The sequence below is a fragment of the Pezoporus wallicus genome, unplaced genomic scaffold, assembly GCF_028554395.1.
Source record: "Pezoporus wallicus isolate ANWC-B61680 ecotype Strahan unplaced genomic scaffold, APGP_CSIRO_Pwel_v1 scaffold_7392, whole genome shotgun sequence".
In the NCBI taxonomy this organism is placed as follows: domain Eukaryota; kingdom Metazoa; phylum Chordata; class Aves; order Psittaciformes; family Psittacidae; genus Pezoporus; species Pezoporus wallicus.
The window spans coordinates 2,447,940-2,469,163 of record NW_026639923.1 but is presented as its reverse complement, the minus strand read 5'-3'; positions in this window follow the sequence as shown (position 1 = coordinate 2,469,163).

The window sequence follows — 21,224 nt, the reverse complement described above, 5'->3', positions numbered from 1 at the left end:
CCTCTGTACCGAGATGTGCATCCTACAAATCTCCCAGTCCTGCAGCAGTGATAACTGGTGCCATAAAAACAGAAGGAGAGGCACGCTTCTCCTTTGCCCATGTTCTGCACCAGCACAAGCAATAGCAATGCTGGTTGCAAGGGGAAGAAAGGGAATAAGCATGATGCTGAAGAGTCAAACACATTCACATGTTCTTTTTAGACATAATAGGGCTTTACCAGCCACAGGAGATAGAAAATACGTAGTACGTAGGATAATATATGGTGCAGAGGGTCTAAAGCTAGTTTTTTTCCAAGTACAGGCTTCCTTGTCCTACTACAGACTCAGAAAGCCAGAGGAGCTCGAAGTCTTTATGCCAAAACAGCATCAGTTTAGTAATGACCAGCAACAGACACAATGAAATTAAACCTTAAGCCTCGATGCTGGGAGGAGGAAAGCAGATGTGGAGCAGCAACATGGCTGGTGTGTGCTTGATTTTAACTAATACCCTTTCCTAACCTTTTTTGCCCTCTGTAGTGAGGACTGGAGGGGAAGGGGCTCATTGAGCTCAGCCTATGCATGGATGGAAAATCAGGAGCAGACTCCAACCCTCGGGAGCCCTGCCCTGCCTCCTGGTCCTCTCTCAACATGACACCAAATTAGGACCCTTCAGTGGCAGAGCCACAAACCAGGCAGACAGGGCTAAATGGCCCCTGGGTGCAGGATTACCAGGGCTTTGCTGGAGGATGGGGCAGCGTGGGGAATTGCAGCTCCCTTCCCATCACAGCCAGGCAGAAAGGGCCCGAGGAAGAAGCAGTGCAGATGGAGAAGGGCAGCAGCTGAGCCCCAGCCCCAGGGATGTGCCAGAGAGGGGTGGGAAAAGCAGAGGCTGAACAGCAGTGCCCAAAGCAGGACCAATAAATGGACGTGTGTCACGGAGGGAGAAGGTGCCTGCCACATTGCTCTGGTTAAGCAGGAGGAATAAAGGAGATGAAAAAGATGACTGCTTTTAGGACTGACACCAAGTATCTGCAGAAACAGCTATTTTTGCTGACCCTGTCTGATGCCACCAAGGGAGAGCTGTTAGTGAAACCCTGTGGGTTTATTAAGGCATTAGGAGTCTTACAGAGACACCAAACCCATTTCCCTCGCTGTCCTCATGGCCTCCAGACTCCCATGGGTTGTGAATGGAGGTCTGTAGCAGGCCATGAAATAAAGCAAGATCTTTTATGCTCTAGAGCAACACACAGAGATTTGTTCCTCTGCTGGAAAACTTCATTCAGGAGTCCACAAACTGGAATAAGTTAAAGTCACAGTTTTATTCCTAAATGGTAGAAACAAATTGCTGCCCTTTTAGATATTTTTTCTATTATCTATCCAAAAGAAATCATATCTATAAATAATGGAAGCTTACAGTACCTATCAGACTAGCTATAATAAGCATTTTGAGTAGGATGAAATGCTGTCTTATTAGGAGAGCTGAAGGTGCAAAGTTTGCCACCAGCTCCAAAGTGTAGAGATGCTCATATGACATCTGTCTCTTAATATTCATTAGGAAACTGACAGCTAATGTAACATTATCACTAATCCATCAATAGTGCTTGTGTAGCTTCCACGGCCATAACACCCAAGTACATGTAGCATCCCTGCAGCACGTCTGTGAGAAGCAGGAGAACCTGAATAATCCATACCTGAGCCTCTGAGCAAGTGGTGGGGAAGTCTGAGGGATGGGAAAATCCTTCTTTTCCATGCTGGGGGCCAAGTCTGGATGGGAGCAGTTGATCTGAGTGCTTGGTGACCTTCAAGCTGGATCCCAGGACCACCAAAAGCGGTTGTCCCCAGAGGGACTTGTCTGTGCTCATGCTGCAACACCACCAGCAAACCATGAGAAAAACTGTGAGGAGATAAATTATATGAAAACTGAGGGATGTGTCTTTCCACCAGTTTTGTCCCAGAGTGGTCCTATTTGGCCTTTGGGATAAGCCAAGGATGAGGGTGCTTTGCTTTGGCCTTCCCATCACCAGCTTTGAAACAACCACCGGTCACTGACTCCTGGCACATGGAAACCCCAGGGAAGTCAAAGCAGAAGTGGAGGAGCCATAGCATCTACCCTGTGCTTCAGCGATGGGATCAAACGACTGAAGCCTTGTCTGTGATATCCAGAGCTGGAATCCCCAGGTGGGATTCCTCGGGGTTGGCAGGGACCACTATAGTAGGTATGGCAATATCTGCAACAAACTAGGTAGGTCAGGAGACACAAAGTGAGATTCAGACAGGGCCAGGAGCCCCTGCCATCCTTGCCTGGCCACCAGAGGTGGCAGCCCCTTCTTTCCTCCAAACACACCACAAGCACATCACAGGCTCCTTTTTAACTTAGGAATTAGCAAATCCTGTTGTACCGCAGCAAACATCAACTGGCCTCTTGCAGCAACCTCCCCTCCAGGAGCAAGGATGCAGAAGGGCATTAAAGAATAACTCCAGCCCCTGCCTAACCTACAGAGAGCACCCTTTCCATAACTTCATCCCTGGCATCCAAGGGAGGCAGCACCAGGTCCCTGAGGGAGACTAAAGCAGAGTTCCCCTCTCACGCCCGGAGGAGACAGTGAAACATCATTTTCTCTTGCCCGGAATTAATTCCCCCCCTTTCCTTTTCCTTTGTCTCCTCCCTGCTCAGGCAGTTGATTGTGTTCCCTGCTCAGTTTGGAGTAGGTACACATAATAATAACTTTTTAATAATAATTTAATTTATAACGCACCCCCCCCGCCAAGGCACTCAAGGCGCTACACAAACAATTAAAGTATGCTTGTAATAAATAAACAACAATAATTAAAACATCATAAACCAGACAATGTTAGAGCCAAACCAAATACTAAAGAGCAAAACAAAGCAGCATTTTTTGGAGGAAGGAGATCCTTGCGCAATTCATCTTCCAAACCTCCTGTTGATGTTAGATTGAAATTCTCCTGCGACGCTGTTTCTGCATCTGCAAAGGTTTTGGTGGTGTCAGAATCATTACAAAAAATGGATTTTGCACTACCATAAATTAACTGGGGTTTTGCAAGGCTGTAATAACACCACATCCCCTCTCATTTGTATAAATTCAAAACCCAGTTTACTCAGGAAACCCAGTTTATGGCCCTGAGTTTGTGTTGCCGACCCTGAGTTTGGGAAAAACATTCATGTTGTTCACATTTGGTAAAACATGCCTCATTATAGCAGCTAGAATGGTTCTATAGACACAAGGATGGTGCTTTAAAGATTTAATGCCAGCCCCCTAAAATGAACAGCAGAGCAGCCTTCTGCTGGCCGTCAGCTCCTTGGAGCCGATGGGATCGGCTTGTCCCAGTTTACACAACTGGAACCAAAAGACCTAAACTAACAAAAGAAGCAATCTTCCTCCAAAACAAATGAAATTCCAGCTCGTGCCAGGCAAACGCCGTGCACTGAGCTCTAATGATTCAAGGAGACAGGCTCTGTCGAGGCAGAGGTGGAACTGAAACGCAGCCAGTCGGACCCTCTTCTGAAACAAGCTGGCCACCAGCCCTCAGACAATTACATCTAGGGTCCGTGCACTCGAGTGCCTCAGATGATCTCAGTTGTTGTGGCAGCGCATGAAGGGAAAATCCTTCTCGCAAACCCAAACCACACGGGGATTTCTCCATCCTAGGGAAAAGAAACAACCCCAAACCAAACCAAAATACGTCAGGAAGATGAAGCTGGTGGTTTTCTTCCAGCACAGGGAACCAGGAGGACGTTTTCCATGTGATCCCTTGAGGTTTTGTTCTCATGGGTTTCACTTTGAGCTTCAAATCCAAGCAGATTTTACAAATCAAAGGAACAGCAAATAAGACCATGTGGCTCTCACACACCAAGCCATCTTTTGGCCCGGGTTCATTCAAACAGAGCCTTCAAAAGGGTTCACAAATCTTCGTGTATTGTGTCACAACTCCCAGCTTATCAAGGCAGGTGAGACGTCTGCAGAAACCACTACAGACTCTGGGCACAGAGAGGGTGCTTTCATTTGTTTGCGTATTCTCCTATCAGGATTTTCCCACTTACAAATTACATGACCTCAGACACCTGCTTCTCTGCATAGCCACCTCCACGAATGGCCCCAAACTCTGCTCCGACTGTGTGCTGGAATGGGACCTCTTTGTGTCTGCAGGAGAAAAGGTGCTTTCAAGGAGGAGGCCACATTACCAGGGTTGGGGGTTGATTGTTTCTTACCTCCTCTGAATGCAGCTTCTCATTTCTGCACTGAGGTTCTGCTGCCTTTCACAGAGCTGGTCCTTCCTGGATGCTCTCCTCTTGCAAAGGACTTTCCAAGGGTAAGGAAGCCTAGTCATGAGCTCATGCTCCCACAGCTCGCTGTGTCTGGGCAGCAAGGACCATTCATGAGTCAGGATTCCTATGGTTTTCCCAAATCCTCCATCCTGCATAAAAGTTGTTGAACAAATTTACAATTTCCATTCCATGGAGGTAACTGGAAATCTGTGCTGCTGGGGCTGCTCAATGGATGTGGTAGCTCCACTTTCTTCTCCAGGAGATGTACCAGCAGACAACAGCATTTGGACTCCAACTCCACAGAAGCTGTTTCTATTTTCCTTGGAAATGGAGTGCACTGGAACATAGACCAGCTCGTTCAAATCTGCTCTCCCTCACACTGGGCCACCTTTCAGCTCAAAGATTCAGATTCCAGGATGAACCACAGAAAATCTGCATTCAGTTTTCTGTATCACCTTCCTACAAGTGCTCTGTGAGACCTTGCACATGTCAATCAGACACAAACCATCCAAAATGTCATACACCTCCTTCCCATTGGTTTCAAAGAGAGCCAAGCATCTAATCACCTTGGAGGATCTGGATTAGAGCTCCGTGCCTCAGTTTCCCCATGTGATTTCCTGCCTTCCAGCACTGATTGGACATCAGTACATCACAGCTTTTCTCCTCTGCTTCCTCATTCACTGAGCCATCAGTATTTTTAACTCAGATTTGGGCAATCAAATGATGATGATTCTGCCCATGCCAGCATTTCACCATGGCGTAAAAACCCTGGCTGGAGGCTCACCCTGAGTTCACACTCAGGGTCTTCTTCAGATGTCACTCAGGGTGCTGATTCATTTAGAAAGCCCCTTCTGAAACTGAGGTCACTTCCAATGGCTCCCCAGGTCCTCCAAGGCTGGGGTAGGTCCAGCACAGGGGCTTGGAAGGCATCAGGAACTGCTGCTGGAGAGCGCACACTGACACTTGGGAGCAGATATGAGAAGACAGAAGTGGCAGAATTTATTTTATGACAAATCCTAAAAGGAAATTATGCAAAGTAATAAAATAAAGAAGAATTATAAATGAGGACAAGAAATGGGTGAAATACAGAATAAATTACGGGAAGACAGGAAGGTGCAGGAGGAGAATTGAAGACGAAGTGCTGAGTTAAAGGATAATTGTTAGAAACTGGCTGGTAGAGGAAGGGAAGAGGGCATTTGGGGAGGGGGGACTGGTACAAAAGGAAGCTGGTTTTGTGCACAGTGGCATCAGCAAAGCATCTCCCTGTTAGATGCTCCTTGGGGATGGCATGGGGTGACAGCCAGTATACGTTATTTGGGTGCAAGCCCATAAACCTAGGGAAAAGGTTGCTTCTGCTTTGACCTGCAGCCAAAATAAAACCCAAGAATAAAAGGACTGGGTGGCCACAGCCCAGATGAGATCCCATCCTGTGGGAGCCTTGGCCATCCTCCCCTCCTCATTCCCTTCTCATTAGCTTCCCCCAGCCCTGCAGCACCCACTGGGGAGGGGTCTGCAAGGGAGATGCCCCCTACAAAGCCCCTACCAGAGGTTACCCATCCAGAGCCGTGCTGCTCCTGGTTTTGTCGGTGGAATCCTTTGGAGAGTTGGAGAGCCTCAGGTGCAGGAAGGGAGCGAGGGAAGCCCTTGCTCCGGCCAGGGACCCTCTGTGGGTGCAGCCGATGGCAGGAGGAGCTGGTCCCAGGCCCACGGCCCCAGCTGTCAGTCTGAGCGATGAATTACATGCTATAAGAAGGTGTTGACAGGAGCAGCTGGACATCAGAGAGTGATGAAAAGGGAACAAAATTCATTCCGAGTTCAGACAGACTGGCTCGTTAGGGGCACCGGCGGCAGAGGCCACAGAAACATTGCTCCATCTCCTGGACATCCACTGAACCGGCTCCAGGAAAAGCTGGGAGCGCCCCCAAAACCCCTTCCCCATGTGGATACAGCCTCCCTGCCTCCATCCTGGGGTGCTCCAGGGGGAGTCACTGCAGGTCCCCCTCAAATCCCTGCACAGCCCAGGGGCGAAACCAGCTTTGCCCAGCCTGGGGTGAGGTGTCCCCAGCCACAGCAAGGGATTCAATTTGGGTATCTTCAAAAGAAACCAAATCAAAGGACTTTTTGTCCCTCTTGTTTAAGGATGTAATTTGTATAAATTGTATGAAGAGGGATGCAGGGGGGAACAGGGACGGGAACATTTGGCATCAAAACAATTATGCCCATTTTAATGCAAACTAAACGGCGTGCTAAAGGGGAATTGTTTCGTACATATGTACAGCAAGTGAACATTAAACCGTATGGCTAATAATTAACTGGCTCCACATTACCCTTGCTGCTTGAAATACGAGGGTGTCCCCGTGCATTTTATGTATGGGGAAGTTTGAGGACGTGGAGGTCCCGTATGAGATTATTCCTAAAGCTGTGAAAATAACAAAGAGATTTTTTTCTAAGCCAAGCTACTTCTTGGCATTCAGAGAAGTTGGCAGAGAGAAAAAAGTGTGGGTCCTTCTCCCACCCCTTTCCTCCCTCTCTCCCTCCCTTCCTCCGACTCTGCTCCCTTTCCCGACTTCCACTTCTTTCTGCCGCTGGAGAAAAAGAATAGCAAATTCAGAGAAAATTTCATTGAGGTTATTCAAAGAGTTTTTCATGGATTATTTACACAAGTGCTGTTCAAACAGCCTTTGTCTGAACATCCCTTGAAATCTGCACCCAATCCTTTCAGATTCAAAGCAATAGCTCAGGGGAGACAAAGGGGAGCGGCTGACACGGGTTTCCTCTGCAAGTGAATGAGAGGTCTGGCTAAACACAGAAGGGCTTTGGCATCACAAGCTCCCTTTCAGCCTGGAAAATAAACACTAATCTGAAGCCAGGCAGCTGTACCTCTGACCAGCCTGCCCCATCCGCTGCCGTGCAAGGAGCAGGGCACAGACTGCTCACTGGAACGGTGGCATGGTACCCTTGTCCTGCATCCCTACCCACGGCACCCTGCAGTGGTGCTGCCCAAATCGTATGTGCCAACCCATGGAGACAGGGAAACCCAGTGTTCTGAGCCACCCTATGCCCAGATATCCAGCCAAGGGACATGTTGAACTCCCTGTTCGCCTCCTGGCTGTGATGGTGGCAGAGCTAACCTCAAATGAGAGTGGGGCAAGCCCCCACAAAGGCCATGAGTATAAAGAAACAGACTCTAAGCAGAGAAAAGAAAGAGAGATGGTGGAGAGAAAAGGAGGGTGAGGGGAGGCAGGTGAAGCAGGTATAGAAATATTACAAGGTGTACTCATGTTCAACACCAATTTGCAGCCCTCTCTCCATCCCAAAGCTTATGCACAGACAGCACTCCCTTCCCTAGAGAAACAGCACTCACCTCCCTCTGACCTGGAAAACCAGGCACCACAGGCTGATGAAATGGTTGAAATGCATACAACGGGATCGATTAAAATCAAGGGAGTAAGTGAAATATGTAATAAAGGCCAAGTTCTGCCTTAAATTATACCCCTGGAAGCGAGTAGCCATGCGATGGGGAAAGCAGCATGTTGAAGTCTCTGCTCCTGCCGTACCTGCCCATCCTCTCCGCACAGGAAGGAAGCACACCAGTAGGTTCATCCTCTTAGAGCTTCCACAACTTTGGTGGTCATCTTTTTTAGAGTAAAATGTGAAAAACATCCTATACCATCATTGAGTCTCATCAAATTATCACTTTTAACTTTCCCGGAGTGATGCTGCTCGTGAGTCACCTTTAGAGCTGCAGATGTAGCCTCTCCTAGCAAGAAGATTAAAATCCCATTACTTGCTATTCATGTGTTATTTAATGATGTTTTTTTCCATTATGTATTTATTTATTTTTAAGTTGCTTGCTTTGAATCTCGAGTTGGTGTTTTTAATATTAAGTGTTGTTTCTAGTTTGTTTTCCTAATTGGTATGAAATAAAATTAGAATGGAATTTTTTAGTGGGTATTTTTATGTTTATTAAAGGAAAGACAAAAAGCGAACCCCAGCTGATGGCCAAAGCCCATGCCAGTAGGGCGTCTGCACAAGATAAGAGCAAAAAAGGCAGCCTCTTTACTGCCAGGAGCAGAACAAATGACACTAAAGACAGCCCTGCGGTGCAACAAAAAGCCCTCAGACTCCAAAGTGTCCCTCACAGAAGCCAATTACCTCTCTTGCAATGATTTGGCATCCAAGTGGGGACTGTATCAACTCTGTCTGGGACCATCTCTTCTTCTTACACAGGTACTTCTCCATCCACGGTGAAGATGGGATAAAAGAAGATTTGCATGTTCCGTAAGTGTTTTGGGAAGGATATCCTCTCGTGGACTGGACAGCTCTGAAAGTGCAATGCCACGACCTCATCCAACAGAGATCTCACAGCAGGGAGGAGCTTCCTTTGAGTCAACTATTGCAGGGCCTGAGAGGAAGCCGGAGAAAAACGGCTTTTATTGGTGAGATGAAGAGCCAAATGGAAGATGGAAGAAGGGGAAAGAAAGATGAAGGGGAACAGAGGAAAGAAGAAGGCAGATCCAGACAGAAAATGAATAATTGAGATAGCCATAAAGGTAGATCCAGGCAGAGGCAGAGAGTTGGAGGGACTCAAATGGGAGATCAAAAAGGAAACTGCTGCAGAAAAGAGAAGACATGGTCAGGATAGGAAGGAAAAGTGATAAGAAGGGAGCAGCAGGAGGGATGTATACAGTGGGAAGAGCCTTGGAGAGATGAAGGAAGCAGGGAGGGGAGGGAGGAGAAGAACAAAACTTTGCCAGACTGCGATGCAGCACTCCTCCTGCATCTCTTGGATGCATTTAACAGGGACCTGGAAGAATCTTCATTTATCAGGAATTCAATTAAGTGGAATAGTCGTTATTAATTTTATAGGAATTATTTGTACAGGAGAGCCTGGAGAGAGGAAAGGCCTCCTGGAGCCATTTCTTCTGTCAACGCCCCAGGTCAGGTAGGCACTGGCAGCGCAGTCTCACCAGTTGAGATATTAATGAGATGCCTCTAGGTGCAAATGATAGTTTAATAGGTGTTACTTAACGGGAGCGCCCCTCGCCTGCGCACGCAGCTCCTGACGAGGCTGCCTCCTTGTTAGAATAAGTAATTAGAATGTAGGAACACTCACTTTGACACTTTAATGAGGTGTCAGGCGTCATCAATTTAGTGTTTAATAAAAATAAAATTAAATATTGACTACATTTTTATAACGTCATATTTAAAATACCCGTCCCTCAAATGTGCGCGATTTAAAATGAGGTCCTGCTGGTTCCCCAAAAGGAAGGGACCACAGCTTCTTTTGGGTTTTGTTTTCCGTGGGGAGGAGGGACTTTGTATGCACACCAAACCCCAGCAGCACATGGAGGGAAGTGTTCCTGTATGGGGTGGAGGAGAGGTTTCCTTCTCCATCTTCTGAATCTCCCTGTGCTGTCAGAAGACTAAGGATGAATTGAACAAGACTACCCCAGACCGCTACTGCTGATGGCAGCCACTGCTAAAGAGTGAGGGAAACACAACTTTATTCCTATTTCATTGGTGGAATAGCCTTCCAAACCAGATACTGAAAAGAAAACAGAAGAAAATGCTGGAAGCCAGGAGGGAATCTGAAAGCCTTAAGCAAGTTTATTCCCCTCCTGTCTCACCATCCCAAGTTTGCCTTTCCTCAAGGTGCCCACCTGGCTAAGGGAAGCCCAACACTGATCTGCTGTGCTGGGACCTCAGTGTACGTATGACATCCTAGTGGCAAAGTGATACAGACTGACCCACAAGACTCAGTGGTCCAGCAGAACAACCTCTCCCCCCACCTCTATAGAAACAAAGGCAAAGACATGAGAACCCAGCTGCAGTGGCAGAGCAGAGCTCTTTTGGGTTAAACACCCCTGTGTATATATATATATATATATATGCACCCTGTCAGCAAGCTGATGTGCATGGAGATGCTCAGCCAAGTCTGGGCCAGTGTATTGGAAAACAAAAGGCAGAATGAGACGCAGAAAGTCCCTCTGGTTGAGGTGCCCTGGCAACACAGGGAGGGGGGGTGATCCCCAGATAGCCCCCTGCTAACAAGGGATCCTGTCTGGGAGATGGAACAATTCACTGCCGAAACCCTGGCAACAGTTATTTAAATGGAAGCTGCAACCCTCTTCCTCCAGGATCAGGAGCACAGCACTGATGGGATCAGGAGCATGGCACTGATGTCTGCGTTTTAGAGGGGTCCCGGCAGGGTTGCAGGCTGTGTGCACCCAGGGCAGTGCTCCTGAGGGTCTGTGAGTGCTGTTATGCTCACCTTAAAGTACCAGGAGACTTGTCCAAAGTCACCAGCCACACAGGCCAAGGCCAAGCTCAACTCCTTGATTTATTCTAGGCTAAGCAATTCCTCCTAGATACAATGCATGTTTTACCCCAGGCACCAAGCAGGGCATTACTGGGGGAGCTGGCCGGGTACCTTTTATCTCGGGGTGATTTGGTTGCATTCCCATCTCCTGAAACCTCAAACATCTGTGTCCTCATGCAGATTAGGGCCACATCCACCCTTAAAAAGCAGATTATATCCCCCAAAACCAAGGCAAACCAACAGTACCTCAAAGTCACATCCAAGCAGTTCTGCCAGGATTAAAAAGGAAGATTTTAGTCCCCTGAAAACTATTTCATGGTCTATCTATGTAATATTTGTGGTTATAGGTACGCATATCCTGACATATGCTCTGAGCATCTCTGAGTGCTTTCCTGAGGCTGAGCCCTGGGATGCTCAGGTCTCTGAGCTGTGATGCTCAGGGAAGCACCGGCTTTGGGTTGGAGGGTGAGCGACAGGGATGGGAAGGTCAGGGATGGGGTCAGGCATGGGGACAGGCTCCCATTGGCACCAGGCATTGTGCTGTGGAAAAGAGTGCCACGCTGTGTCTGTGCGGGGCCTTACAGCACGCAGCTCCTCGGGGAAGAGACCCGCGGCTCCAGCATCCTCCGTGCCCGTCGCATCCCGGTATCCTTGTGCTTCCTGTACCATCAGTAACCATGCCAGGAGCAGTGTCCCATGGAGGAAAACACCCGCGCTGCAATAAAGCAAGAGGAAATGTCGCCGTGCTGCCGGAGGGAGCGATGCACCCAGCGGTGATCCCTGCGGCTGCAGCAGAATTCCTGCGCTGCTGACCGAGGAGGGAGAGCCGGCAGGGACCGTGAACCATGGGAAAGCCCTGGCAGCAGCACCTGCTCATCACAATAGGGCAGCAAAGGGACCTTGACTTGCATCAGATGCTCTGCCATGGACCTGAGACGTTGCCTTTAGTGAGGTCTGGATGGGGGTAACACACCTGGGCAGTGATCCACTTGCTTCCTCATCCTTTGAAAGCTGAAGACAAGAATGACACGAAATCTAGCTCATAAGGCTCTGGAAAGAAAACTTTAAATCACTGCTGGGAAAGCTGGGCATGACCCAAAACCAGAGTGGAAACAAGTGCAGCTGGGATCTCTTGGCTGCCTGGAATCATCCCACCCAGCAAAAGACATTACCATGGCTAAGGGTAGGTCATGTATGTCAGGAGGAAGGGCACAGTGAATTTCTAAAGCACAGAGGGACACCTGGAAAAGAGGCAGCTTTAGAGAGACCAGGAGCTGCTGTGAACAAGCAGCTCAGCACCAGATCCTGGTGTGCTTCTCTAGCCAAAGAATAAACAGGATCCCTGGATGTATGAATATAGGAGCTGTGTGTAAAACCAGCATCTTTCTGATCAATGATATAAGCGATAAAATGAATAATAAAAGAGTGGCTGTGAATTAACAATAAACTCTCCTGTTGCTTCATCCTCCCCAATACAGGTAGCTTCAAGCTGACATCCACTTTCATGGTGCCCTGCTTGAGGCTCCCAAAATCATGCTTAATTTCAAGGTGCCTGGCTCGTGCTGTCCACACAGCCACTCGTATGAGCTGTTTCCTATTATCTCATCACACAAGGACTACCTGTGGCTTCCTTGGGCCCTAATAATGACAGCCTACCCATGCCTGTTAGGGGCTCAGCAAGCCCTGCTCCACCAGCAACACGTCACCCAGCAGCAGGTGAGGCCCCAAACACCTGAAAAGTCTGATAGAGGAGAAGCACCTGGGGGATAGCTTGGAGCTGAATCTGATTTCCTGCTCCACCAAAGGCTTCTTGTGAAGCCTCAGAGCAGGTAGCAACACCCAGAGCCTCTAAGGAAAACAGACCTGCAAACAAGCCCATCCTAAACCCTCATTCCCCACTAGTGAAGTGAGACTCACAGCACTCTCGTGCTGCAGGACCCAGCCAAAATACAACCCCCTGAACCATCTACAAGGCGTTGGTGTGATGCGGAAGCAAAAGGAGGACTAAAGAAGCCCGGTGTGGTGGCAAAGGAGGGCTGTGGATTTACACCAACCATGGGCAGATGACCGTGAGGGCTCAGCTCTTAGCCCCATGCAGGGGAGAGGTGTTATCTCAGAGAGGAGCTCTGCGCCAGAACAGTCCATCAGCTGCCCACACTTGATTCACAAACTAACACCACGTCATTTGTCACCGAGAAAAGCACCCGGCTCTTGAATGGGTAATGCTGGCAGCCAGCATCAATGTTTTCACAGGCAAATTCATACACTGACCTCCTCGGTGAAACACACAGCAAATGCCTGGAGTCTGGTTTACGTCTGCCATGGGATCCTGTTACATTCAGAACAACCCCTGTCAACGCTGAATCTGTAACAATCAATAAAGAGGGAGAGTTTGTTTGTTCGTTTGGGGTTTTTATATGTTTTCTCCTTCCTAATTGTGTTATTTTGCTACGCCAAGTTTTGCAAGTTTTGCAATATCCTCCCCCCCTCCCCTTCTTGTTTTCTTTTAGGACAAGCTGTCATCTTTTCACGTCTTTTCACCAGGCCATTGCAAATGTAAAACTGTAAATTGCAGGATTGTGCAAATAGCACTAATAGCATTTGCATAAAAATTGGTTGCAAAGAGCAATTAGCACTTCATTAATAATCAATGAAGGGCCAATTTACACATTGCCCAAAAGCAAATTGTAAATTCAATTTTGTCTATAATTGAGCATTTGGTGCTGGGCAACTGTACAATGGCGCCAGAAGAGACCTGCACAGCACTTTTGGAGTCAAACCTCCAGTGAGTTCAGGTTTTCAGTGAACCCGGTACGACTCTTTCACAGGCCATGCCAGCACCTCCTTCACAATGGAAGGAGGTACATTTGCTTCAGTGAAAACATACAAATGTCTACCTACTACCAGCCCTGCTCAGATACAACCCTATTCCTGAGAACATGGATACTGCTTATATGGCAGAGGTCTCTATCCTGACCCAAAATACCCTGCCGTGATGCTGGGGAAAAGCAGAGATGCACAAAGGACATCAGAGAAGAGATATCATCACTTCTGTACTTGGCCCTGAACATCCTCCCATTGCAGTATCTGCTAATGCTCTACAAGTGACACCAGAGCTCTTGCCTTTACCTCTAGTTAAAGGTCTCACATAAGCCATGTGGGTTAAGTGCTCTGACTAATCCAATTCACCCAGTCTCTGCTTTGTCACCTCCATCTGCCTGTGACCTTTCTTAGATATCCCAATCCGTATGCAGTCACTAGAGTCAGAGAAAACAAACAGCCTTGCTTTATCTCTTTGATTTCAGTGTCACTGAAGGCTTCCTGGATCTTGATTTGGACATCAGGTGATGTATTCCTCAGGCTTCCCCTCTAGATGAACGGTGACATCCAGCAAACCAGGGCAGCTTAACCACGGCAACAACTTTCCAAGCCCCAGATTCTCCACTATCTCATCCTCCACTTAAAAGGCAGAGCCAGCTCCCTTTCATGAGCAGAGTCTGACTCTAAACCACTTGACATCTGAAGTTTCCTTATCACATTTTGCGTGGATCTCATGAATCTGGTGAAAAGCTAGACGATCATTTAGCAGGGGTTGGTCGCTTTATCTATTTTCCATAATAATTTGAATATTATTACAATGGCACCTTTCATCTGGGGATATACATGCACTTTACATATGTTACATTAATTTCACCGATGAGCTGGGGAAGCACTCTTTATCCCTATTGTGCACATGAGGAAATGGAAGCACAGAGATGATATACCGCTTGCCCAGTATCACACGGGAAGTTTCTGACAGAGCCAGGAATAGAAATCACATCTCCCATGTCTTATGCAGAGAGTATCTTTATGTCCCTGCCCAGTAACTGAGCCCTTAATCCAGACTAAGACACCCACACAGGACCCAGTTAGCTAAGAGTGGCACAGACACCCAGCAACAGCACTGCCTTGGCTCTGGAAGGAGACTTGGCTGATCCAAAATTCCCCCCACGGTGAAGGTTGGAAGTTCTCCTGCCAGCAGCAGCCTTGGGGGCTCAAAGGGAGGGAGGGCTGGCTCCACCAGAGGCTTCCACTGAAGTGGATGTTATTAGCTGGTGTAAGGAGATGCTCGATGTGGGACGCCCAGGACTTCTCAGTTTTCACCCAGCAACGTCCCTGCTCCCTTTCTCCTGCTTGTTCAATCCACCTTTACCAAGGGATTGAATTTACAATGGACTCGAACACATTTAAATCCATTTATTGCAAAATTACTTTTCAATAATTACATCACTGTGCTGACTGTGTTGCATAATGAAATTAGCATGAGAGATATTAGAAAGAATATAAAATTATAAGAAATATTGAAATACCTCTTTCCCCGTCTGCCTTAGCACAGCCCATAGCTTAACTGGAAAACGAGCACTGCTCCTGGATGGGATTTAAATGCATCAAGTGTAATTTTATAATGTCTTTTATATAAATTAATTATAATGGTTATTGCTTCTTTACATTATTAGATTGAAATTTGCCTCCACTTCAGTGCATTAAAAGAAAGCTGCACCCATTTTGCTCAGCAATGCCCTGAAAGTTCTCATGGCATGGAGCCATCCTCCCCATGCTGAAACCACCAACACAGCTGAAGTTAAAAGCTTTGGTCTTGCATTTGCATTGCAGTGACCACCATGGTTCCCAAACTCTCAACTAGACCTTTGTGAGCAGGTTCTGGGGTCCCCATGGAGATCTTTGGCTGTAATGGGACATTGTACCCCTTCCAAACGCTACTATTCTGCTTCATCTCTGCAGCAATAGGGATGTTCAGGCTGGTTTAAGCAATCCCATCCAGATTTTGTGTCTGCAGAGAATGAGAAGTGATAAAATGCATTGCAAAATCCACACGGTGATGCAGGTGAAGTCTTTAAGTCTGAGTCCATCAGCTAACCATGGGCTGTTGTGGGAGCAACTGTAGAAGAGCTAGGGCCATCCAGCTCTTCTTTAAAAGAGATGGTGGGCACTGTGCAGTGCTAACAGGGAGGCTCATTTTGTGTACCCCCACTTTTACAAGCACAAGAGTTTTCCCTTCTAATAGCTGGGCTATTGCATGAAAAACCAGCATGGAAAAGAAGGCGTCAAGCTATCGGGTAGTTAACTAAGCACTTGCTACGCTGGACAAACCACAGTCGTGCAAAGCAAAATGAAGACACAGTGATATGCTTTTACTGCCGCTTAAGCCTCTATAGAAGTCTACTAATATTCAATTTGTGACATTATTTGCACATTGAATTAATCCAGAAACTAAGGGGCTAATGAGTTATGGAAAGTAGCACGCGGCTTTATTGTAACAACAAGGGCCTGCCGGACTGTGTTTGGTCAGGAGAGCCTGGTCAAAGATACCATTTTCCATGCACCAATACACACCAGATGGGCAGGGGAGCACCAAAGCAAACAATTCAATCAGTCTTGAAGACTGTTCTTTTAAATGCCCTGAGTTTTCCTTGTTTCATGCGTGCTCTTCATGAAACCCCATTCAGCATAGCACAGAAAAGCCAGGATGACCAAGGGAAACAAAAAATAACCTCCAGAATTATTTTCCATGAAAACAGTTGTGCAATTTCCTTACAGAAAGCCAACAGGCCTTCAAGGGGAGCTGGTGGAAACAAGCAAAGACTCTTGGAGAACTGAAGGAATGAAAAGGACAGTAGGTATTTTCAGCCTATGATGCCACCAGCCCTCGGCAAGAGCTGCTGTTTTGCTCAGTGTACTTAACCCTCAGCACAACACTTACCCTGCAGCAGGACCACAGCCTTGATCCACTTCCCTACGAGTAAGAATTAGGACTTAAAAGTCAGGCTACAAATAAGGAACAGTCATAAAACCTTCTCCCTCCTCAAGCCCTCCTCTCAACCAACTCTGCAGCCAAACATCTCCACTATTTCACATCTTTCTGACACCCAGGAATACCTGATTGTCTCAGAGCGGTCCCAGCTTCCAGCCTGGAACACTGAGCACTGTCCCATTTCTGTCTATGCACACGCGTGGCTTTGGGCCACATCATCTGAAAGAGGCTGTAGTCAGTAATGAAGCTGATGGAAAGTATGAGGAGTAAAAAGAGAGGACTTCATCTCACCTGGCAGCACTGCTCCCTGCCTGCTCAGCTGCCATTTCAGAGGACTTAAAGGTCTTCCCAAAGCCTTTTAATGAGAAGAAAAGTGAGGGAGGACCTCATCTCCATGGTCTTGTAGATCCTGCCCCTTCACAAAGTCCCTGTGTGGCAGAAAACCAATCATTCCTATTATGTTCGTGGTGTTGAAAGCTGACCTCTAAGATCTTCTCCAAATCTGACCTGGGCAGGAAAACAAACACGTAAAGTTGTATCTCCAGCCTACCCAACCACCTCCTCTGCCCTGCCTGGGCTCTGCTAATGGTCAATCCAGGCCAGCAGCTCCTGCATTTCTTTTCCCCCTGTTGCTTTCCCCAGCTCCTGAAACAGAAGCAAGGTGGAGCTGCTGGTGAAGAGGTTTGGAGCCCCTCATCTCAGACAGAGCCAGGTCAGGGTCGGGAGCTTGGGAGTTTGCATCATCTAATAGAAAAAGTGAATAAATCTAAGCAGCACTTAATTTATTGATGAAATAAGAAAGACTGTTTAATGTGGAAAACATAAGCAAGATCAATAGCAGAGAGCACAAATAACTAATGCTATTGACACTTAAGTATTTTAAGCCTAATTGCAGGCATATGCACTTTCTAAGGGTATCTCACCTTCTAATAGCACCCTTGAGATTATGGGGTTAATTGATGCAGCTGTTTACTCCTGGCTCACGTGGCCCAGGATTGGGATTCCCTGGAGGATGCTATTAAACTAAAGTGTTTAATGAAGTGCTAAAGAGTGGAGTTTCTAATATTCTTCCCTTGAATGAAACTGAATAGAAATCTGAGCAAACTTCTCCAGGTGGAAACTGCAGCTCAGCATTGGAGTAAATTGCCTTGTGCTCCTCATAGGGAGAGCCTTGTGGTGCAGGGGAGAAAGATTTGCTTGGCTTTACTTTATTAGACTGAGGATGTGGGGATACTCTTGAGTTTTTTAACTCCTAAACCACAGGTAGGAGAAGAAACCTGCAGACATGCTCCATTTTAGCATTGCTGTTGGGCAAGGAGTCCCAGGAAGCCAGTGCAATTCACTTCTGTGGCTTTTCAGACTGACGGTGCATTCAGTATGATACTGTGCTTCTCTCTTTTGGGGTGGGCGGAAAGGAGGGTTTGATCTCTGTTTGGGAAGGAGAACAGATAACAGCATCAGTGGTGCCACCAGCCTAAGTGTTTTAGCTTGATGGCAAACCAGGACTGACAGAAAAGGCGCTCTTAAAAGCAATCTTCTTTTATAATTTGGCCCCAGTCTGGTTTGGGACCTTTGAAAACCAGGTAGATACTTACACATGATGCATGTTTCCAAGACTGACAACCCTGGCGAGAGCACACAGCCTTCCCCTACCCATCCTACAGTGCAGAACACAGCTCAACTCCCTTAATCTCTGCAACGAGAACGTCTTGGCTCTCTTTCATCTCCATCCATCAACACAAGCTTCTCCCAAGTGAGGTTTGAGCCAAGGAACAAAAGCAATGATGGGGATTTCACCTCTGCAACCCCTCACCACCACCTAGACCCTGACTTGGAGTCTCTTCTCCCGCAGTCAAATCTTCTTGCCTACGATCTTCCCCAGCCTCTCACTCTCAGCAAGGCTTGCAATCACTGTGAGGAAGAAATTGCTTTCTCCATTTGGCTTTTCAAGCCTGAGAGGGCACACAGACAATGAGTCTGATGAGGACAGGGATGTCCCTGGAGCAAGAAGCACAGGGCTTCCCTGCCTGGGTTCAGAGAGCAGGGCACACACTGATCTCAGAGCCTTCAAGGTCCACCCATGGAATCAGCTGCAATGCACAGATCCTTTAAAATCATCCTCTCCCTCCACAGCAGCCTTCCTACTGTAACTTGAGATCTTCTTCTCTTTTAAAATCAATTAGTTTGAATCCATTTTACAAAAGCCTTTCTGCAGGATAGCTATTCCCAGGGAAAATGCTCCTTCTATTGCCTCCATCCACATTGCATCTCCCTAGAGAGGGAAAAAGGGATGGTGGGAAGAGAACATTATGTTTGTTGGCCAGATAATGTTACTATCTCTATTGAAAATGCTTCCAGAGACAAGCATGCTGACTGGTGCATCCAGTATGCGGTTGGAAGTGTGCTGAGTTAACTAGATTGGTGGTTCCAATGTGTTGCCTACAGACTCCAGAGGGACCCATCGGGGTTGTGGAAGGTAACCGAGAAAAGCTGGTTTGCCGTCAGTCAGCACAAATTTTAAGTGCATGGAGGGGTCTGCACACGCACTGTGAAAACCTGGGGGGTTCTGTGAATCCAAAAGGGATAAAACCATGGATGAAGTGGTTTTCTGGGGGCTATTTCTCCTGTTTCTATCCCCCTTATCACAGGGAATGGGGAACAGAAAGAGGCTGTGTCTTCTGCAGTCGGACAGGGTTATCTACGTGAGAAAACCATAATCAACCTCCAAACATACCTGTGTCTGCTATCCCTTCCCCTCATGTCTGGGACTTCCATGGTTTTGGGAAGAAGTTGTCTGGAACTAGAGGAGGGAAGAGCTTCCCACTATGGCATCATGGTCACACTCAGGGTCCCGGCTCTGCACTGTGCTGACCAGGGGCTTCTGGGCAAATCTGGGGGAAAGAGGGAAATCATAATGAGAACAGTGAAAACCCAAAAGGTTGGAGAGCTCAGCTGCGTGCTCAGGGCTGTGCCTTGAAGAGGTGGACATTGGAAGGGCTGAAGAGAAAGGAAAGGGTCCCTGCCCAGTGTTTCCCCACCTGCTCCTCAAGCGTTGCTTCTCCTTTTAGTAAATATTTCTAACACCAGGACTCCCCCAGTTCTCACCTCTCCCACAAGAACCCCCCTGTGCCCTTCTGCTTTTATTCTGCCTGTAATATTTCTGCCCTTTGTGCAAACCCTCCACCACTCTTGTACGTCTTTATCCAGCTGTGCTCCAAATTTGTGCTTGTCCTTGGGGAGCACATCAGCCCTCCAAATTTGGGTCCTGGAGCCAGAAAAGCAGCTCTTTTTGAGTCATTTTAAGCACGTACTGTATTCTTATCAGCCTATGTCATGGAGTAGGGGCCATGTCACCTTCTCTTCTCTCCCTGCTCTCTAGAAGCACACCTAACTCCAGCCCCTGCCAAAGGACAATTCTTGAACCGTTCTACTACCCAGGCTCAGGACACAGCATCATCTTCATTGCTGCACCCAAAAATGGGCTGTGAGTTTATGCCCTGGACAAAAGCACCAACCCTTGCCTGATGGAAGGTGTTATTTGCCTCTTTTTACTGGGTTTGCTCATATTTGCTCATAATGCAGATTATTTTCCAGCTTTGGGTCTTCTGCCCACATATGGGACCAGCAACACCTGGACCAGTGCATGGTCTTGCTGTGACTTTCCACCCAATCCAGTGGGCCACAAACCTGTAAGACATCTTCTGCTAGCGGTGAAGGCAGGCTTAATCTAAGCTGTTTTCTTTCACAAATGCAGCCAGGCCAGCATACAGCCAGATACTGAGGCTCTGCTGATATGTGCTAACTCATTAAACAACCAGAATTTAATTGCTTGCAAATGTCTGTCCATCCCCTGAACTTGGCACTCACAGCAGCATGGGATACGGATGGTCTCCCATCCATGTAGCCTTCCCCCCCTCTGCAGCAGAGCAGCACCCACAGCATCAGAAGGGGCATCACACTCAGTCCATCAAAACCCACAGCACGGGTGCTACAAAATCATTCGTGGCATGGGAAAAAAAAAATGAAATCAGCCAAAAGGCCACAATGGAAAACCAGGGAGAGAGGAAAATTAACTAAGAAATAGACAGCCTTGATGTCAATTTGCTAAAGAATATTTATTGTCCTCTCGTGTCTTGCTTGCTCTCCTAACAAATATAATGTTTTTGGAAGAACTAGTCTTCCTTTACCACTGCTGTCTCTCTAATGCCCTTTCTCCGTCTCACTAGCTCCGTCTCTGCCTCTCTGATACCAACTCTGACAAACTGTGTGATTCTGATGGAAAATTCATTAGTCGTCCCCTTTTTTTTCCTCCCTTCCCCATTTTCCCAGTCAGCTTCGCGCCTGATCTGTCAGCCTCTTCCATCCTGATTATCTGGAGACGCCAATTTCAAAGAGACATCTTAATAGTGATGTCAACGAATTAATTAGATGTGTTAATGAGCTAAAAGCAACCCAAATTAAATTAATGCAGTAATAAGCACAGACAGCAAAATTAGCTCCAATTTCTGTAAATGATTCTGAACTGTACACAACATCTCATCCTGCTAGAACATTACCATCCCCCAAAGCTAATCAAGAACTCCAGTGCAATTAACTGCTTAATTACAAAACACACACACAGCTCATAGATCCAGCAGCAGGAGGGGTGTGCTGAGCTGCGGAGCGAGCGGAGAGATTCTCTGCAACAAACACCACGCATCAGCCCTGCAAGGAGAGGCCGTGTCCCCCACCAAAATCACCCCTCGGGTTCCTATAATGGGGTGATCCGGAGTGAGGGCAGGAGCAGGGTATCCGGGTGTGCTCCTTGGGAGCATCCCAAATGCTGG